The sequence below is a fragment of the Triticum urartu genome, chromosome 5 (genome assembly GCF_003073215.2).
Source record: "Triticum urartu cultivar G1812 chromosome 5, Tu2.1, whole genome shotgun sequence".
In the NCBI taxonomy this organism is placed as follows: Eukaryota; Viridiplantae; Streptophyta; class Magnoliopsida; order Poales; family Poaceae; genus Triticum; species Triticum urartu.
In genome coordinates, this window is record NC_053026.1 from 227,660,944 (window position 1) to 227,682,038 (window position 21,095).

The window sequence follows — 21,095 nt, forward strand, 5'->3', positions numbered from 1 at the left end:
TTATCATGCCTCCCAAATTGCCATGTCAAACCTCTAACCCACCATGTCCTAGCAAACCGTTGATTGGCTATGTTACCGCTTTGCTCAGCCCCTCTTATAGCGTTGCTAGTTGCAGGTGAAGATTGGAGATCGTTCCTTGTCGGAACATTATTTACTTGTTGGGATGTCATTATATTATCTTGTTATCTTAATGCATCTATATACTTGGAAAAGGGTGGAAGGCTCGGCCTCTCGCCTAGTGTTTTGTTCCACTCTTGCCGCCCTAGTTTCCGTCATATCGGTGTTATGTTCCCGGATTTTGCGTTCCTTACGCGGTTGGGTAATAATGGGAACCCCTTGATAGTTCGCCTTGAATAAAACTCTTCCAGCAATGTCCAACCTTGGTTTTACCATTTGCCACCTAGCCTCTTTTTCCCTTGGGTTTCCGGAGCCCGAGGGTCATCTTATTTAAACCCCCCGGGCCAGTGCTCCTCTGAGTGTTGGTCCAACCTAGAGCACCGTGCGGGGCCGTCCCTTGGCAACTTGGGTTACGTTGGCTCCCGTACGCTTAGCTTATCCAGTGTGCCCTGAGAACGAGATATGTGCAGCTCCTATCGGGATTTGTCAGCACATTCGGGCGGTGTTGCTGGATTTGTTTTAACTTGTCGAAGTGTCTTGTAGAACCGGGATGCCGAGTCTGATCGGAATGTCTCGGGAGAAGGTTTATCCTTCATTGACCGTGAGAGCTTGTCATGGGCTAAGTTGGGACTCCCCTGCAGGGATTTGAACTTTCGAAAGCCGTGCCCGCGGTTATGGGCAGATGGGAATTTGTTAATGTCCGGTTGTAGATAACTTGAACCTTAACTTAATTAAAATGAATCAACTGTGTGCGTTACCGTGGTGGTCTCTTCTCGGCGGAGTCCGGGAAGTGAACACGGTGTTGGAGTAATGTTTGCCGTAGTTGGTTCTCTAGTGATTCGTTCGTGCTTTGCCTTCTCTTATCGCTCTCTTTTGCGAACATGTTAGCCACCATATATGCTAGCCGCTTGCTGCAGCTCCACATATTACCTTGCCTTACCTATAAGCTTAAATAGTCTTGATCGCGAGGGTGCGAGATTGCTGAGTCCCTGTGGCACACAGATTACTTCCAAACCACATGCAGGGCCTGATGACTCCGTTCCAGATGACGCGCTTGAGATCAAGTGGGAGTTCGACGAGGACTCACGCCGTTACTATGTGTCTTTCCCTGATGATCAGTAGTGGTGCCCAGTTGGGGCGATCGGGACCGTGTCGCATGTTGGGTTGATCTTTTATTTTGGCACCGTAGTCGGGCCATGAGTGATTGGATGATGTAATTCTATTTATGTACTTTGTTTGACATGGCGAGTGTAAGCCAACTATGTACCTTCCCCTTTTATTATCTATATTACATGGGATGTTGTGAAGATTGCCTTACTTGCGACATTGCTTTCAGTGCGGTTATGCCTCTAAGTCGTGCTTTGACACGTAGGAGATATAGCCGCATCGAGGGCGTTACAGGGAATCCCTCTCCGGTGGCCATCTTCATCATCCCGGTGCTCTTCATGACGAGGAGGGAGTAGTTCTCCCTCGGGGTTGAGGGTATGTACCAGTAGCTATGTGTTTGATCTCTCTCTCTCTCTCTCGTGTGCTTGAGATGATACGATTTTGATGTATCGCGAGCTTTGCTATTATATTTGGATCCTATGATGTTTCTTCCCCCCTCTACTCTCTTGTAATGGATTGAGTTTCCCCTCTGAAGTTATCTTATCGGATTGAGTCTTTAAAGATTTGAGAACACTTGATGTATGTCTTGCCGTGTGTATCTGTGGTGACAATGGGATACCACGTGATTCACTTGATGTATGTTTTGGTGATCAACTTGCGGGTTCCGCCCATGAACCTATGCATAGGGGTTGGCACACGTTTTCGTCGTGATTCTCCGGTAGAAACTTTGGGGCACTCTTTGGGGTTCTATGTGTTGGTTGAATAGATGAAACTAAGATTGTGTGACGCATATCGTATAATCATACCCACGGATACTTGAGGTGACATTGGAGTATCTAGGTGACATTAGAGTTTTTGTTGATGTGTGTCTTAAGGTGTTATTCTAGTACGAACTCTAGGGCTGTTTGTGACACTTATAGGAATAGCCCAACAGGCTGATTGGAAAGAATAACTTTGAGGTGGTTTCGTACCCTACCATAATCTCTTCGTTCGTTCTCCGCTATTAGTGACTTTGGAGTGACTCTTTGTTGCATGTTGAGGGATAGTTATGTGATCCAATTATGTTATCATTGTTGAGGGAACTTACACCAGCGAAAGTATGAACCCTAGGCCTTATTTCCTATCATTTCAATACTATTTACACTCACTTTTATCATTAGTTACCTTACTGTTTTTATAATTTCAGATTACAAATACCTTTATCTACCATCCATATTGCACTTGTATCACCATCTCTTCGCCGAACTAGTGCACCTATACAATTTACCATTGTATTGGGTGTGTTGGGGACACAAGAGACTCTTTGTTATTTGGTTGCAGGGTTGCTTGAGAGAGACCATCTTCATCCTACGCCTCCTACGGATTGATAAACCTTAGGTCATCCACTTGAGGGAAATTTTCTACTGTCCTACAAACCTCTGCACTTGGAGGCCCAACAACGTCTACAAGAAGAAGGTTGTGTAGTAGACATCAAATATCTCAAACGTTTTTATAATTCAAACTGTGTGCGTTCTGTTAACCATTCACGTGACACCACGTGTCTTGGTTTTAATGGTTGTAGGAGGTGCCGTGCGGACAGCTGCTTGACCTTGACTGAACGGGAGGCGTGCGAGCGCAGTCCGGTGCGCAGGCTGACCGAGAGGCATGCAAGCTGCCCTCCAATGCGCAGGCTCACCGGGAAGCGTGCGAGATGTACGATGCGCAGGCTCATTGGGAAGCGAGCCCTTTGACTTCCATGGCCGCTCGCCTTCCTCTCCATTAATGGCGCCCGAGCCATTGTTTAATACGGGCGGCCTTACTGTTCACCTCCCATTCCCCTCCCCCCCGCAGACCTCCACCGCCATGGCGCAGAATGATCATCTGCAACTAGTCTTCATGTTTGGTGAAGTTGACTCCGAGCTGGAGGAGATAGAAAATAAGGAGGAATGGGGCCTCATGGACATGGCCCAGAATGAGCTAGCCGCGGCGGTTGCTGCCCCCGCTCCCGTCCCAGCTCCCATCCCCGCGCCCGCGCCAACGACCATCCCCGTAGCATTGACGGGCTGGTCGCCGAGCACTATCGCAGAGCTGGAAGCCGTGGGCGTGAGCGAGGTCTCCGCGGACCCGCACGAGCTCGTGTACATGCCAGCGCCAACGCTCGTGCCTGTGCCCGTGCGCGCCCCTCCACCCACCGTGGCGCCAGACCCCGTGCATTTGGCTGCACCCGCCGCGCCCGTGCGCGCCCCTCCACACATCACGGCACCGGTCCCCATGCGTTTGGCTGCACCCGTCGCGCCCGTGCCCGTGCCCGTGTGCCCCCTCCTCAGCAGCATGGGACGCTGCTGTCGACCGCTTCCTCTCAGCAGCGCCAGTTGCCGTCCTCCCATGCCCCGCCCGTCGATCGCGCGACAACATGATGTTTCATTTACAAGTGAAGAACATTTTGTGCTGCCTTGAAGACTTCAAAAATGGCGTCCCGGAGGACGACAACGGCAACGACGACACGGCACACTGACTCCACCGCCACCGAAAATAGTTTTTTTGGGGTTTAATACTGTATCTCAAATTCTCGATCATATGAATATAAATTCGCGGTGTGACTGAATGAAAGATATGGTTTGAACGAACTTGCATTTCTCTCTCTTAATGTATAGACTTATCAAACGATTTTCTTTTGAAAAAAACGTCAACGGTTTTTAAATATAAAACACTCATTGCAAACGTTTTAGTTAGAACACCCGTATGCAAACCGATAGCTTCCCCAGGAAGCCAAGGGAAAATGTGCCTAGCAGGATTTCTGCATCCCTTCAACGCAAACGGTTGTTTTGCATGACCCGTGTGCAACCACGTACAAACAATTGGGTAAGATTTGCATATCTGTCATTTTGGGTATGTTGCTATTTCTCAAACTGGAAAGATTGACATTTGTTTATCTAGTAACATTGCCATTTGTCAACCTTGTAACACTGTGATTTGTCAAAATATGCAGCTACAAATCACTAGCACTATCTAATTTTTGCAACTAAAATCACTAGCACTATTCATATGGACACCACTAGCAGACGTGAGTTCATGGACGCATATGCAAATGTACCATTGATTACATACAACAAGTCATCAACCCACAACGACAACGAGGATACACGTTGGATTATAGATCATTTCCAACAAAACATTCTAGTAAAGTTTTTCTCACACAACAAATAACAAAGCGATGAAATGAATTTCAGCTCAACCACTCGTCGGCATTGGAAACGCTTGCTTTGAACCAAAAGTGATTCTCTAGGAAGGGCCAACTACTGTCAATCTGGAGACCAATGCAGGACTGATCATCGAGGCTGAAGCGGCCTATGTCAGGACCCATATTGGGACGGTAGGGAATCATAGTAATGTCCGAGGTATAGATACATTTGCTTCTCATAAATGGTAGTAACATTGTGTGAACAATAGTTGGATCGCCTTCGACCATCATTGGATAGTTTTGTCCAAGGAAGAGCGAGTTTCCTCCAAGACTTTCAATACTGAACTAGGGAGAAGATGTTGGCGCTAGTACACTAGTATCCATCACGAATACCCTGCAACGGATGTTAGAATAGGTCCGGAGAGTGGGACCATACGAGACAACACCTGCTTCCTTAGTAACATCAGCAGTGCCCCGTATACAGACAAGAAGAGGTGATCCATCGGAATAAGTTGCCAGGCGCCACTGAGTATATGGGTCCTGCTCGTCCTCGTGCTCGTGAATAAAATTTTCAATTATAAGTGGTGGAATGTTCACAGGACCTTGGAAACACAAGAAGGTTAATTATTAAAGGGAAACTAGCTAACCCGCATGCATGTGGATGAAACAATTATAATTACGGTGGAAGACAAACGTACCGAAATCATGATGATTCCATGCAAAAACGGTGCCATGAGTGGTGGCAGCAAACACAAGACCCTCATATTGAATTGCATCACAGTACTCATCTGTGTATAGAAACTGATTTTTGATCAATATCCATCGAGTCGAACCATGAAGGACGGCAACAAGCTTGTTAAAGATAGCGACAACATAAGCATTCCTATAACCCCAAGAGCTGTTGGGAACTCGACAAATTGCTATCTTCCGTAGACGATAGTCAGCATGATCGTATTTGAACTCACGTAGAATACCGGTGTACTCAACCTCTGGGCAGTCGTCTGAGATTTTTCGAAGTGGAACCCGGTGACGAGTATACACAACTACACATTCACAAATTCCCACTCGCAGTTGTACCCAATATGAACAACCCAATCTCCATTTGCGCCTGCCCAAGCCTTGCCCTCAAGCGATGGCATCTTAACATCATACGTATCATTATCAAGCGGCATCAACTTACACAAGGCGAGGTTTCCCTCGTCCCTGCGCCAGTCAGCAGGGTCACGGCGAAGAAGATAGGGGAGATCAAACCGCTCTTGGACCCTTGGGTTCCTTGTAATGATGTTATTAGTTGAGTCGAGAATGGTCTTGAACGAACCTGCCATGCTAGCCGAGGTGATGACGTCGCACCGATCAATGAGTTCCTCCACCGCATCATCATTCAAATTGGGGCAAGAATAATGGGGTTGTTTCCAGCTTATCCCCTCCATGAAGAAGACGATAAAACAATGGCAGAAGGAAGGGTGAAGGCAAATGGAGGAGGGAGGAAGAGCTAGCGTGCGACAACAGTTCCAAATCGAGAGGGAAGGGCGCAGAGTTGGTGGACGGTTGCCACAGTACACGAAGAGGCGCCTAGGGAGCAAACGGTTGCCATAGAGGTCACACACTGACGACAAGGGCCGAGTGAACCGCATGCAATCCCATCGCACAACACACACGTCTTGTTAAGTTGAACTGTTTCTGTTCTCTTATGTCAACGCAAATAGTTCATCCGAGTGAACCGCATGTCGTATATCGCACACACCTTGATTTGGCTGACCGTTTCTTTTGTGTTTCCTAATCACAAACAGTTCATCCGAGTGAACTGTATGTTGTATATCGCACACACCTTCATCTGGCTGCCCATTTCTTTTGTGCTTCCTAATCACAAACAGTTCATCCGAGTGAACCTTATGTTGTGTATCGCACACGCCTTCATGTGGCTGCCCATTTCTTTTGTTCCTCATCATCGCAAACGGTTAATTGAACTGAATCATATGCCCTTCATCACACATGCAACTAAAATTTGAACCGTGTTTGATGCATCCTCCATCGCAAATGTTTTCACCTTTTTTGACGGTTTTCATATACAACCGTTTGCGATTATTACATCGCACACAGTTTCTCGAAGGGTCTCTAATCGTAGTGTCATGTTAGCAGCATCCCATAGTAGTGGAAGGTGGAGTATTTGACTGGTAGATCTCACTCTTTGCAGGTGTAGGTTCCGATCTGATCCTGTGACTAGAAGTAGCCGGGAGCTGCAAGGGCAAGTCAAAGATGAGTGTGGTTCAGTTCAGTTTAGGCAACAGGAGCTGCATTGTGATCATGGCATGGTAACTTGTCGTCGACATGTTTCTCAGTGAGTAATCCATATGGGAGACCCCTGCCATTGTCTTCTTTAGTGACAAGCAGTGGTTCATCAGCACTGCAAGCACTGCGAACTCCAGCATGAACCCAAAGACTTTAAGTTTGTTTTAAGTTCTAATGGTACATGTCTAGATTTCATCTATCATGCATGTCACTGACCACAACATCCCAACTGAGCTCATCGGCCAGCTGCGCAACGCCGACACTACCAAGAACAAGGAGGTGTATGCTAAACAATTCATCACACCTCCTATTGTTGAAATGCCTATTATGAAAATTATTGGCATGTTTTCTTGTGGGTTTGTTTTGCCTCAATGGTACTATTCTTCTGGAAGGTATGTTCTCAACTTTGAATTTTCATTTACTTCAAAAATTTCAAAGTAAACACTGAATTGCAACATGGCAAATTTTAATACCCAAAAACTTTGCAGATTTTGCTTCAAGTTTGCAGTTCGATTTGCAAACATAAAGATAGAAGGTTTGTAGTAGGCACGTGTGATTTTTGTTTAATGGTGATATGAAATAATCCTCTAAACATGTGATAACCTTCTCCTTGTGCGCTTCAGGATGGGAGATCAATATATTGATGTTTTCTCTGGTAAATGTGAAGTTCCGGTCTATCCAAAAAGCGACTAATGTCTAGCAATCTGCAGCAAGAACTTTATCCACTCATCTGGTCCAACTTACACCCATGGAATTCTCCATCCACACCTCTCTCTTCGTGAAAGCAATTGCTAGATTTGTATGGTAAGAGTGGTCCCTTACATGCATTCCATTGGCTACTAAATTAATTAATTTCCCGTGAATTCCAATAGAATTTAACTAGGAGGGCAAGTAATTATTGGCGATAGCTACTTAGTTTATTTTTGTAGGCATGATTGTAGTCTTAGACCTTTTTAGGATTTTGCAATGTGTTTTGCAGATCTACTGTCCTTACTTTACTTAAAGTTTTGAAATAAATCTTCGGAAACAATGATGTTATGTCTGAAACCGATCTAAGTAGTGAGCCAAATTAACAATTATTTTCTTTGTTATTAATCAGTATATAACACCTATTTTATCAGTTCTTAACTTAAGATTCGACCACTATGAGAAGCATTGCAGCAGTCAGCCAGAGGCTTCTAGTTTTTCCTCCATCTGAAGCCTAGCGCTTAGAGATCTTGTCCTCTGCATTACCTGGTATTTCATTTGTTTGAGGGTAGTGGATGAAAGCATGGTTTAGTCATTTAGTTGACTAAAATCAGCTTAGCTCTTCTTTCGTTTGGAAAGATATGTTCTGAAGCAAAATAAAGTCCGAACAACCTAAGCTTAGACATACATCAGTTTTGGTGTCCCAATCGGGGAATTATGAAGACAGGCATACGTGGAAATGTCTGATAATATGATAAATGGAAGATTTCCATGTGAAGCTAGATACAATGCTCTGTTGTATACATGATATATATATTGAAGGAATTTGACCAGTCACTTGATTTTCTTGCTGAGATGCAGTGGGAAAGTTAAAACCAAGCAAGATGTCCTTTGATATGCACGAGTGACCTTTGGTGCCATGGGAAGAAATGTTATGCCAAGAAGATTTCGGAGATGTTATTGACCTTTGGTTCTGTACCATCCTTTGGCATGTATAGAATTGTTTCTGATAACTACTGTAGGTCCAACCTGGAAGCTGCAGAACTTTTGCATCATGTGCAGCAAGAAGGACATGTACCCCACTTTGAGACGCAATGGTCTGTGATAAGCAATTTATAAGCAGTACTAATAGGAAGACTGAAGGACATGAACAATCTCTATTTCCAATCATGTGCATGGATCTCAAGCAATAAAATTGGGTGGTGGAGATAGGGTACAATGGTTGTTGGAGGGGCCCCTGATGTGTGGCGGTTGGAGTTGACAAAGATCTGGCCTCCTCGTCACCAGGCGACAGTCTAGATGTTGCAGATGACCTTCCATCACACTTTAGTTTGACCTGAAACTGCCTCAGGGGCAGCCACCAGTGCATTTTCACAGACCTTCTCTCCACTAATTGCATACGGTTGTTAAGGAGGCCAAAAAGTACATATTCCACCTTTTCTACCCATATTTTTAATAGCCAGTTGTTCGACCCACGCTTTATATATACATGCGATGATTGATTTTATCTTCTATCAAATACTTGCTAGCAAAAATAATTAATAAACTGCAACATCTTGAATCCAAATGTACTTTTACTTGAAGTCTTGAACGATGCAGTTGATTAGATTTTAGAGTGCATATTTGTTTAAATTTCAATGAACACCAGGTTATTTCTCCCATTGCAATGCACGGGCATATGTACTAGTCTATCCCTAATAATAAAGTACGGATTGACTTCGTGGGTTCACCGTCACAATACGCTTCTTCCCGTAAGTTTACACTTTCACTTTGAATTTAAAACATATACGTGAGGTGGTACTAATTCACGGAACCACGTACCACGTCGTGTGCATCGAACGATGCCCGCCCGTGCGCTTCGGCCTAGTAAATCAGGCCCACATATCCCGTTTGAGCGCAGCCAGCAGCAAAGAATCACGAGGAGATGGCGACGGCGACGATGACGGTGCAGGCGCAGCCAGGACTCGACGCGCGCGAGTGGGACGAGGGGGCGTACCGGCAGGGCATCCTGCGGGAGCGCGACCTCTCCTGCTGCACCCTCTTCCGCGCCGTCTTCTACGACCACCACGACGAACCCGACCCACACATCCTCCTCGCCGCCGCCTCCAGCGACGGTCCTTCTCGCTGTCTTCCTGCATCTCCTCCTCTGCCTCCGCCCACGGCGCCCCCCCAGTTTTCGCCTCCCCCCTCCCCCTTCTCCCCCACTCCCTACTCTATTCTGTGTGTACAAACACCCCGTTCCCCTTGATTTGATTCAGCCCGGCTGCCACCGTGCTGGTCGACCTGTTTGCATCATCCAAGCACATAGTGGCGCCGTTTATGACGCCAAGTTCTACAACGATCTGATTCAGCCGCTACTCTTCAAGTAAAAGCCTCTTCTTTCTGCCAAGGGTGTTCCCAATCAAGAAGGAAAATTTACAACGTGGTCTATGATTTGTGACAGCTGCGGGGATGACGGCCACATTTGGGGTTGAAGATGGCATGAGATGTAGAGCTGCTTTCTGCCACTCTCTCTACAAATTAATGTACCAGAGCTCTCATTCGTGGCCCGGTTTGCTAGATTAGCTAGGATTGTGCTTAACCACCTGTTCTTACATAGATGTACTTTCAGTAAGAAGAAAAAGCTATTTTTTTACCATTGCATCCCCCCAGGAGATCATGTTGAACCAATACTTGACTTGGTTAACCCTCAGCATGAGCAGGATTCTATACTAAACAATAATGTAGTATGTTCCTGAGGAATACACCAGTTCTGGTAGTTCTTTGTTCCTGAGGAATACACCAGTTCTCTCGCCCTCCATACTTTGATATATGTTTCTGTCAATTTCTAGAGGCCATTGGGGTGCACGGTCTCCAGTATCAGAAAATAATGCCATTGCAATTAGCAAACAAGTCAGTACTTCATATTTGCATACTTTCACACTGTTTGAAGAAAGCAAGCAGCACACCAGCCTCTTATGTGCATTCTGTCCTCATTCTTCTTGTAGAATGCTTGATTCCTTATGCTTCTGTTGGGTATGATTTTCTCCACTATGCTTCTTTCAAACATGATGGATCTCTTTTCGCGGCAGCCGGTGATACACCAGTTCTCTCGTCCTAAAAATAAAGAAGGAAAGAAGGGTTTTCCGGGATTGACAGCAAAGAAAAATAGGAAAGTGGGAACCCTTCCGGTAATAAGAAGGAAAGGAGGGAATTCGGGGATTGAAAGCAAAAAAAAGGGAAAGTGGGAAGCTGTCCCATAATAACAAGGAAAGAGGGATTCCGGGAAAAAAGTGGGAAGCCAGACGTCCCGTAATAAGAAGAAAGTGTCCTAATAAGGAAGAATGCAGAGAACAAAGAAGGAAAGGAGGGATTCCAGAATTGATAATAAAGAAGGAAAGGGAGGGATTTCTGGGATTGACAGACAAACATAGCCTGGTTATTTTTTGTCATTTGTTTTGTCCTGTCATGAGTTGATTGATCTCTAAAAAGATTGTGGGAACAACGTAAACCACCTAGAAATCAATCAAAAGTCTCCCCCCTCAAAAAAATTTCATCCTCTGCCACTAGCTATAATCCCATGAACGAAGTTTTACCCCGTCCATAACTCGAGAGAAAATTATTCTAGAATTATTTATTTATTGTTTATAATCACCGGGAAAAATTATGTTAGAAAATACTATGTCTAAGTCATAATAAAGAAATTGTTTATTTATTGTTCATGTACAATAAATTTTTGAGAATTATAATGAAAAAGATAGTACCAGTTAAAAATAGGTGCTTGATTGTTGGGCACGAATAGTGCTATGCTACAGTCCCTAAATCTAGCCAACATTGGTTCATGAAAATTCGTGTTACCTCCGTAGTGAAGCAAAAACATTGTACTAAAATTGACTTTACTATTTACGGTATAATGCGATATGTTTTGGACATCACTAAGCAACTCCAACAAAGGCATGAAGAGATACTCACAACCAGATAGATATTTCTATGGTTTAAATTCCACACACCTTTAGTACACTTCTGAAATACGTTCATATTTTTCTGCAGTACATATTTTCATGGCAGGATGGAGGATTTCAAAGAGTTTGTTCATGTCATCATGCCTGGCGGTCTGTCCTGGAATGAGAGGGGGTCTTGAGCAATTGGGTTAGGAAAGTGTGGTTTTTTTTCACCCGATGCAACGCTTGGGCATTTGTGCTAGTATATTTCTTTCCCTAATAATAAAGCACGGATTGACTCCGTGGGTTCACCGTCACAATACGCTTCTTCCCGTGATTTTACGCTTTCAGTTTGAATTTAAAACATATTCAAGGTGGTACTAAATTTTGATACTATTCATGTGGCCCGCCACGCACAACTTCCGTCCGGAGGGATGAGACTCGAACGAAGCCTACGTGATGGAAAGCCGCATGCAGCTTGGGCTGTGGCCCAACTAATCTAGCCAACATAAAGGGCCTGGCAAAAATATTAGATGCTACTTGGAATTGAACTCACGACCTCATCTTCGCCTAGCTATTGTCGGCACCAACTGAGCTGGTTTGCTAAGAAGAAAAGTTTGTTTCATGTATTATTAATCCCACCTCGCGTCCTTAAATCCAATCCTACTAATTTATATAGGCCTTTCAATGTCCTGGTTATCAAGGAGCTGTCTGGGAATCAATAAGCAAAGGCTGAGAAAAGGAAGCAACTCATACATGCATGCACGGTGGGCCTGAAGGAGATTAACAGAAACAAGGAAGTGTAAATTCAGTCTCTGGCAGGCTAGCTTGCAGATATGCAGATGGGGGACATGAAATGAGCGAAGGAAAGGGAATGGAACGAGCGAAGAAAGGCTGGGACAGCGGTGACAGGGGTGAAAGAAGAAAAACGGCAGGGCGTGAGGGCGTGAGGGTCGGACCCGAGATGCTCGAGCGCTGCCTGCGCTGCTGCTCGGCTCTAGAGAAAGCTAGAGCAAGGAAGAAGCTCGCAGGTTGTTACAATGTTCATTTTGTTTTTAGAGAATAGGGCTTTGAAACGTGGCATCACTACAATGACGAGGCGTACACGCGGCCGGCCGGCCATGACTACAACGAGGCGTATGGGGTCTCTGGCCAGCGGCGGCGGTTTACTCGAGACAATAGAGAAAATAGTTCTTTTCTGTTCAAAGTGGCGGGAGAGAGAAAACATAGAAAAATAAATCTATTGCAAGGAGCTTGAAATTGATGAACAAATGAGATGTGTGCGTGCGGTTCTGGTCTCTCAACGTGCGCGTCTTTTTTAAAGAAAGAGCCTATCCGATGTCTACGTGAAATGCTTGTGTTTGGATCAAGTCCAAATTATGCAAAAAAGGAGAATGGAGTATAACCTTGCAAACCAAACAACCAATCTTCTCTAAAAATAACATAGCAAAAAACGGCTTGCATTTGAATATTTTTAAAAAAAATCTCTATAAAAAATTCCCATTCAATGCACCACTACTCTTCCATCTGATGGTAGTACGAAGCTGAAGGACGTGTCGTCAAAGTACATGAACGCGGCTTCATAATAAAACATTAATTGTGGATACCAAAAACCTTACCATCATCGACGAGAGGAGGACGTTGCGAATATTAAAAGTGCCAACATGAATAAATGACTCACTAGGAAAGTGCGATGATTTTTTTCCTTAAAGCATGATATGCATTTGTTTTATACCTCGACATGCGATGGGTATTTGGTGGACACCTCAATTTTCTTTCTCGTTACAACGCACGGGCATATGTGCTATCATGAATAAACGAAAATCTATATTTAAAAGAGACCGTAAAATTGGCGTTGATCCCTGGTGGCTAATGGTGTACAAATAAAGGGGGACTTGAATTGGGTTGAAGTTGGATTAAATCCGTCATGCAGCGGTGGTGGGCTAGCAAAAGCAAAATTCATAACAACGTAGAGGAGGTGATGCTTCTAAATTCATAACACTGCACTTTCTAGACTTATTTTAGCAATTTTTGATCATTAGTGGTACCCGGATCATCGAGGACATTAATGTTTGGGCTACATCTTCCAGGTTGCTATCATAGGATTGTGGCGATCTCACCATGGTTAAATTCTTACTCCAAATAAGGAGTTGTCGACCATTTTCCAAAGACATATGGTGTGTATACTGTAAACCGATGAGGCGATGAGACATTGTAGGAGACGAGGAAGCGGCTCACAGCTTCCACAATCGACATGCCCGACTAGCTCATTGCCACACTCATGAAACACATATGTATGGGTGATGGCATGCCAGGATGTCCACCAAAGCCCATACCTCTACGAACAAGCCTGGCTCGTTGGACCCACTCGCATTAGTCCGCAACGAACGAGATGGAATCCAGCTCTGGTGTTTGTTTTATGGTAAAGCACATGCGTTCCGCCAAAGAAAAAAATCCAATTAATTTCGGTGATAAACACTATCTTTTTTCTCCCATTGCAACGCACGGACATTTTTGCTAGTATATTATAATAAATAAAGCACGGGTTGAGTCGGGGGGTTCACCGTCGCGGCGTTTTTGCAAAATAGCCCCTGTGATTTAGGGTATTCAACCTCGTATATAAGTCAACCGAACCGGTATATGGACGAGGTAAAAAAATCACCCTACCTCCCGATCCCATCTCAACCTCCAGCTTCCAGCGCGTCGCCACCCTCCCCCCGTCGCATGCGTCGCCACCCTCCCCCCGTCGCATGCGTCGCCACCGACGCCGCGGCCGTTGGAAGCTCCCCCGCTCATGCTACTATGGTGCCGCAAAGACAAACCAGAATGCCTACGACCCCGACTCCCTCCCGCGCCGTCGCCGCCCTTTGCGGCACCACCCCGGCAGCCCCTACCACCGACGACCACCACAGGTGCGCCTTCCTCTCTCAAGACTCCAGCTCCCCAGCGCCTCCCCTCCTTTCCCCCGAGTCCATGACCACCAGTTTGGTCGAATTCCCCGTCGCCGCAGGTCATGGTCGACCGCGCCGCCGCCCCTGGTCGATCCAAACGCCGCGGTGGATAACGGGCTGCTGTGGTGATGCACCGGGGTGTAGCGCAGCTCGGCGGCCTGGCTGTTTTGGTGGTGTTGGTCGCGGAGGACGGGGAACCAGTGGCAGGGAAGCCCAGCCTCTGCATGCAATGTCGACCTTAATTATAGATGTTTCTGTGTTTGTTTTGGATGAAGTGGACTGCTTGCTAGAGAGAGGATTCAGAGATTAGGCCATGCATATCTTTGGCACGCTCTCATGTCCACAGGTCATGATGTTTTCAGCAACAGTACATTCATAAATTGTCAAACTCTGTCTTACACCATGATTGATACATGGAGTATTTCTTGTGGGAACCTAGGTAAACCAAACAAATCAATTAGACAAGTGGTAATTTGGGTGGAGTCTAAGCAGAAGCAGAAGATTTTTGAGATAATGAAGAGTAAGCAGTACTTCAAACCTCCTGCTGTTGTATTTGTGAGTTCTAGAGTTGGTGATCTCTTGTCTGAAGCAATTACTGCTGCTACTGGGTTGGAGTAAGTTCCATTCAGGATGAGAAAGCAATGAAAAAGATAAGAGAAAGATTGAGACGGTTTCTCACTGGAGAAGTATCTGTTGTTGTTTGTACACGGGTCTTGGGATGTGGAATGGATCTTCTGAAACTACATCAAGTTTTTGCTTGACATGTCAAATTCCATTGATGAATATATTCACCAGTGACACATTCAAGCAGTTGAGTTACATTCATAAAGGTGCTACTGCCAAGCCTGGATTCGATTGGAGAATCCTCCAGTAGGAGCAGCGTCTGCCCACAACTGTTGTGGATCGGGAATGCAAGCCGGGTCGCCTCCACGTGGGCTATTGTTGCAAGGTCACGGTGCTGCACCTCAGCTAATTCAGTAGGGGTAGTTTATTCCCTGTCCAAGTGTTTATTATTGATCATTGTCGCTTCATCTGTTTATTCTCATCTAGCTCATATATTTGGTGACTTTTTCAACGTTTGGCTAATTCCTTTTTATCTTTTGGAGCTTTGTGGTGAAGGCGAGATGAATTTAGAAGAGTTCAATTTAGAGTCAGTGCAGTGTGTTGCCCGGAAAGAAAATAGATTGGTGCAGTGTCTCTCGCCTATTGGACTCAGTCTATTACGCTTACTAAATATATACATCTATGTTGCAGAGAATGGCCACATGGATGATTAGCATCTCTTCGCAAATGCATGTTAATTCAGTGAAAAAGTACTACTGTAACTATGACTATGAGCGTAGATGTCCACTCTTGATTTTCCACTTTAGATGTGATCATTAGTGTTGCTTCACACCTTCTTGACATAACATAATGTGTGTGTTACTAATCTGAAAGTCGAACCTAAGCACTGTTAAGTGGACTTCATGGACTTATGATATAATTGTTGATTATCTCTCTTCCATCACAAAATCCAACTTACTATGTTTTTTTTATCACATAATGATTGTTCAGCCACTGTCAGACTTTTGTGGTGTGCCCTGGCTGACAAACTGTGCTTTGCCAGCCTACTGGAGGGAAGGCAAGGTTCACCAAGGGATGATCCTTTCACCGGAAGGGTGATTAATTGTTGGGGAACATAGTATTTCAAAAATTTTCTATGATCACGCAAGATCTATCTAGAAGAAGCATAGCAACGAGCGGGGAGAGTGTGTCCATCTACCCTCGTAGACCGAAAGCGGATAGTACGGTTGATGTAGTCGAACGTCTTCGTTATCCAACCGATCCAAGTACCGAATGTATGGCACCTCCGCAAACAGCACACGTTCATCTCGATGACGTCCCTCGAACTCTTCATCCAGTTGAGGCCGAGGGAGAGTTCCGTCAGCACGACGGTGTGGTGACGGTGATGATGAAGTTACTGATGCAGGGCTTCACATAAGCACTACAACGATATGATCGAGGTGTGTAACTGTGGAGGGGGGCACCGCACACGACTAAAAGATCAACTTGTGTGTCTTTGGGGTGCCCCTGCCTCCGTATATAAAGGAGGGAGAGGGAGAGGCAGCCGGCCCCAGGGGCGCGCGCCAAGGTGTGGAGTCCTACTAGGACTCTGTAGTCCTAGTAGGATTCCACCTCCCACATGGAGTAGGAAAGGGGGAAGTGAGAAGGAGAAGGGGGGCCGTCCCCCTTCTCCTAGTCCAAATCGGCCTCCTACCCAAGGGGGGGGGGGGCACACCAGCCCCTTGTGGGCTGGTGTGCTTCCCTCTTATTGCCCATAAGGCCCATAACTTCTCCCGGGGGGTTTCGGTAACCTCCCGGTACTCCAGAAAAATGCCTGAACCACTCAGAACCATTCCGATGTCCAAATGCAACCTTCCAATATATGAATCTTTACCTCTCAACCATTTCGAGACTCCTTGTCATGTCTGTGATCTCATCCGGGACTCCGAACAAGCTTCGGTCATCAAATCACATAACTCATAATACAAATCGTCATCGAACGTTAAGCGTGCGGACCCTGCGGGTTCGAGAACTATGTAGACATGACTGAGACACATCTCAGGTCAATAATCGATAGCGGAACCTAGATGCTCATATTGTCTCCTACATATTCTACGAAGATCTTTATCTGTCAAGCCGCATAACAACATACGTTATTCCCTTTGCCATCGGTATGTTATTTGCCCGAGATTCGATCGTCAGTATCACCATACCTAGTTCAATCTCGTTATTGGAAAGTCTCTTTACTCGTTCTATAATGCATCATCCCGCAACTAACTCATTAGTCACATTGCTTGCAAGGCTTATAGTGATGTGCATTACCGAGAGGGCCCAGAGATACCTCTCCGATACACGGAGTGACCAATCCTAATCTTGATCTATGCCAACTCGACAAACACCATCGGAGACACCTGTAGAGCATCTTTATAATCACCCAGTTACGTTGTGACGTTTGATAGCACACAAGGTGTTCCTCTGGTATTCGGGAGTTGCATAATCTCATAGTCAGAGGAACATGTATAAGTCATGAAGAAAGCAATAGCAATAAAACTAAACGATCATTATGCTAAGCTAACGGATGGGTCTTGTCCATCACATTATTCTCTAATGATGTGATCCCGTTCATCAAATGACAACATATGTCTATGGTCAGGAAACTTAACCATCTTTGATTAACAAGCTAGTCAAGTAGAGGCACACTAGGGACACTCTGTGTTGTCTATGTGTTCACACATGTACTAAGTTTTCGGCTAATACAATTCTAGAATGAATATTAAACATTTATCATGATATAAGGAAATATAAATAACAACTTTATTATTGCCTCTAGGGCATATTTCCTTCAGTCTCCCACTTGCACTAGAGTCAATAATCTAGTTCACATCGTCATGTGATTTAACACAAAAAGTTCACATATTTATGTGATTAGTTCACATCTCCATGTGACTAACTGTAGCGACCAGACCTCAAACAGTCTGATCTCTGTGCTCCGGTGTCATCCCTGGATCAGTAATGCTGACACCACACAGTACTCGGAGGATTTATAGCAGAGTAGCAATCACATACTTATTACATCGAGTGTCTCAAAAGAGAACTTATTACAATAAATATGGCTTAAGGCCATCTAATTACGATAACAGCGGAAGGCTTGGAAGATAAGTGAGTCCATCAACTCCAACGGCATCACTGAGTATAGAACCACGACCTAAAAACTCCTTAATCGTCGTCTGAAAAGTCTGCAACATTAACGTTGCAGCCCGAAAACGGGTCAGCACATGGAATATGCTGGCAAGGTAACACATAGAGAGTAGTGGAATGCAACAGCTATACTATATGCATATTTGGCTGGTGGAAAGCTCTATGGTTACAGTTTTGCATAAAGCCAATTTTTCCCTACTTCAAAAGGAATAAATTTAATTACTATCATGGTGGTTGTTAAACATTGAGAATGGTTGACAGCATTCTCAATCCCAATTAAGCATCATCATTAACCCAACAACATTAATTTTAGAGTAACATGTTGAGATTCACATGATAATCCAGATACTAGATACTCAAGATGTCCATAACCGGGGACACGGCTAATCATGATTAGTTTGTTACACTCTGCAGAGGTTTGCGCACTTTTCCCCACAAGACTCGATCGCCTCCGTTGGATTTCTCGCACTACATGGTGTCTGAGAAACGGATGACCGAGACACAGTCTTTCAGAAGCGCTAGCACCTTACGATGGATAGATCGGTACACCTACTTTCCCCTACATCTGCTAGTCTACCCTGTAAGAGTTCGCACGACTTAATCAACTATGCCAGAGCCCATAATGGCTTGTGGCTGCACACGGAAGTTTCTAGTTTGAAAAATCTCATGATCCCTTTGAGTCTGGGTGTCGGTCCAAAAGAAAGCAGGCATGTCCTGGAATACCCAGGTGCCTCAATCCACCCAGATGTGTATTTAAGTTGCCACCTTAGATAAACCATTAATTATCAATCTCACATCTGTCATGGATTTCACTCACCCAATCCACGTCTACTAGCATAGCATGGCATAATAAGCAAACGTAGAAGTAACTCCCAAAGGTTTGATAATAAACAGGTAATAGGTACTACCTCATCTACTTCCCTACCCTGTAAGAGTTCGCACGACTTAATCAACTATGCCAGAGCCCATAATGGCTTGTGGCTGCACACGGAAGTTTCTAGTTTGAAAAATCTCATGATCCCTTTGAGTCTGGGTGTCGGTCCAAAAGAAAGCAGGCATGTCCTGGAATACCCAGGTGCCTCAATCCACCCAGATGTGTATTTAAGTTGCCACCTTAGATAAACCATTAATTATCAATCTCACATCTGTCATGGATTTCACTCACCCAATCCACGTCTACTAGCATAGCATGGCATAATAAGCAAACGTAGAAGTAACTCCCAAAGGTTTGATAATAAACAGGTAATAGGTACTACCTCATCTACTTCCCATCCCACGGTTTAATTAGATCCTAATCATGCAATGTGTGAAGATTGATCTAATGCAAAAAAACTGGGTTGTAGAAAAGGTATGATCAAAGTGTTACTTGCCTTGCTGATGATCCGTGAAACCTAACGATTCGAAGTAACAGGCGGCGCACTCCGGGTACTCTATCGCAGGCAAACAAACAAGCATACAATAAGTACTCATCTAATGCACATGTAAAACTCAAATAAGAGATCTAACCAGAAGGTTCAACTTAAGAACTCCGGTTGGCAAAAGAATCAAATCGAACGAAGCAAAGAAAGTCAAACGGCGAAAGAAAACAACTTCGTTCTAGTAATCTGAACCTAAGTCAAATTTTATAGTAGCAAAAAACTTGTTTAAGTTGATTATTCGGATAGAGGGTTTCGAGACGAAACTCCAGGCGCTTGAATCGCCTGATTCCGATAAACGAGCGAAAAGTTAAACTAAAACGAAAATCGGATCAGAAATCGCGATCAGAAAATAACCGCGGAAAAATCCGACGAAAAAGAAAAACGACGAACGGAATTTTTTTTAAATGGCACGGATTTCGTGGTGCGGCGAACCTCGGGCGACGCGCGGCTCCGGCGGATCGGCGGCGGGGCGGCGGCGGATTACGGTTAGGGTTAGGCGGCGGGGTGGGCTAGCTGGGCTCTCTCGGGCTGGCTCGGGCGCTATATAAAGGCCCCGGGCGGAGGTTTCCTGGCCGGGTACGGCCCAAAGTCGGTTTCCGTTTTTTTATAAATCCGCTCGGAAGAAAAATAAAAAGAAATACTAAACGGACTCCAAAAATCCCGAAATAAATTTTCCCGAGCTTCTAAAATCAAGCCCGACAAAGTGAACATTTATTTGGGCCCTAAATGCAATTTTGAAAAACGCGCATTTTTCCTAATTCAAATAAAAACAACAAAAAAAAACTCTGAAATAAAACTATTTGATTTTTTTATTAAATCCTCAATATTTCTTATATTTTGGGAAAGTCATTTTATTCCCTCTCTCATATTTTTGTAATAGAAATAATTGATGATAAAATAAATAAAATCAAATGATCCTATTCTCAAAATTTGAGAAAAACTCAAATATGAAAATAACGAAATCCCCAACTCTCTTCGTGGGTCCTTGAGTTGCTTAGAATTTTCTAGGATCAAAACCCAAAGCAAATAAAATATGATATGCATGATGATCTAATGTATAACATTCCAAATTGAAAATTTGGGATGTTACAAACCTACCCCCCTTAAGATGAATCTCGCCCTCGAGATTCGGGTTGGCTAGAAAATAGGTGAGGGTGGTCTTTGAGCAAATCTTCCTCTAGTTCCCAGGTGGCTTCATCCTCCGTGTGGTGGCTCCACTGAACCTTGCAAAACTTGATAACTTTGCTGCGAGTAACTCGGCTGGCAAACTCGAGGATCTTAACTGGTTTCTCATCGTAGGTCAAATCGTTATCCAACTGAATAGTTTCCAAAGGCACTGTGTCTCTCAATGGTATGTCAGCCATCTCCGCGTGACACTTCTTTAACTGAGAAACATGGAACACATCATGAATTCCTGACAATCCTTCGGGCAATTTCAACTTGTAGGCCACTTCTCCCATATGCTCCAAAATTCGATATGGTCCTACCAATCGTGGCGCTAACTTCCCTTTAACTCCAAAACGCTTTGTTCCCCGAAGTGGAGATACTCGAAGATAAGCTCTGTCTCCAACTTCGTAAACTGTCTCCTTGCGTTTAGAATCTGCATAACTCTTCTGTCTAGACTGGGCTACCTTGAGCCTATCGCGAATCAACTTCACTTTCTGTTCAGACTCCTTAATAAAGTCAGGTCCAAACAACTGACGGT

General features: G+C 44.6%; 2 long non-coding RNA genes and 1 pseudogene across 2 annotated transcripts; all 3 read left to right on the forward strand.

The window, feature by feature from the left end:
- Positions 1–7,267: 7,267 nt before the first annotated feature.
- LOC125555840 lies at positions 7,268–8,844 on the forward strand. Its single transcript, XR_007304898.1, has 3 exons — positions 7,268–7,477; positions 7,827–7,909; positions 8,222–8,844. It is a non-coding gene; the product is annotated as an uncharacterized LOC125555840 (long non-coding RNA).
- A 439-nt stretch (positions 8,845–9,283) lies between these two features.
- On the forward strand, positions 9,284–10,460 carry LOC125506958 (annotated as a pseudogene).
- A 3,481-nt stretch (positions 10,461–13,941) lies between these two features.
- On the forward strand, positions 13,942–15,600 carry LOC125555841. Its single transcript, XR_007304899.1, has 2 exons — positions 13,942–14,192; positions 14,291–15,600. It is a non-coding gene; the product is annotated as an uncharacterized LOC125555841 (long non-coding RNA).
- Positions 15,601–21,095: the final 5,495 nt, after the last annotated feature.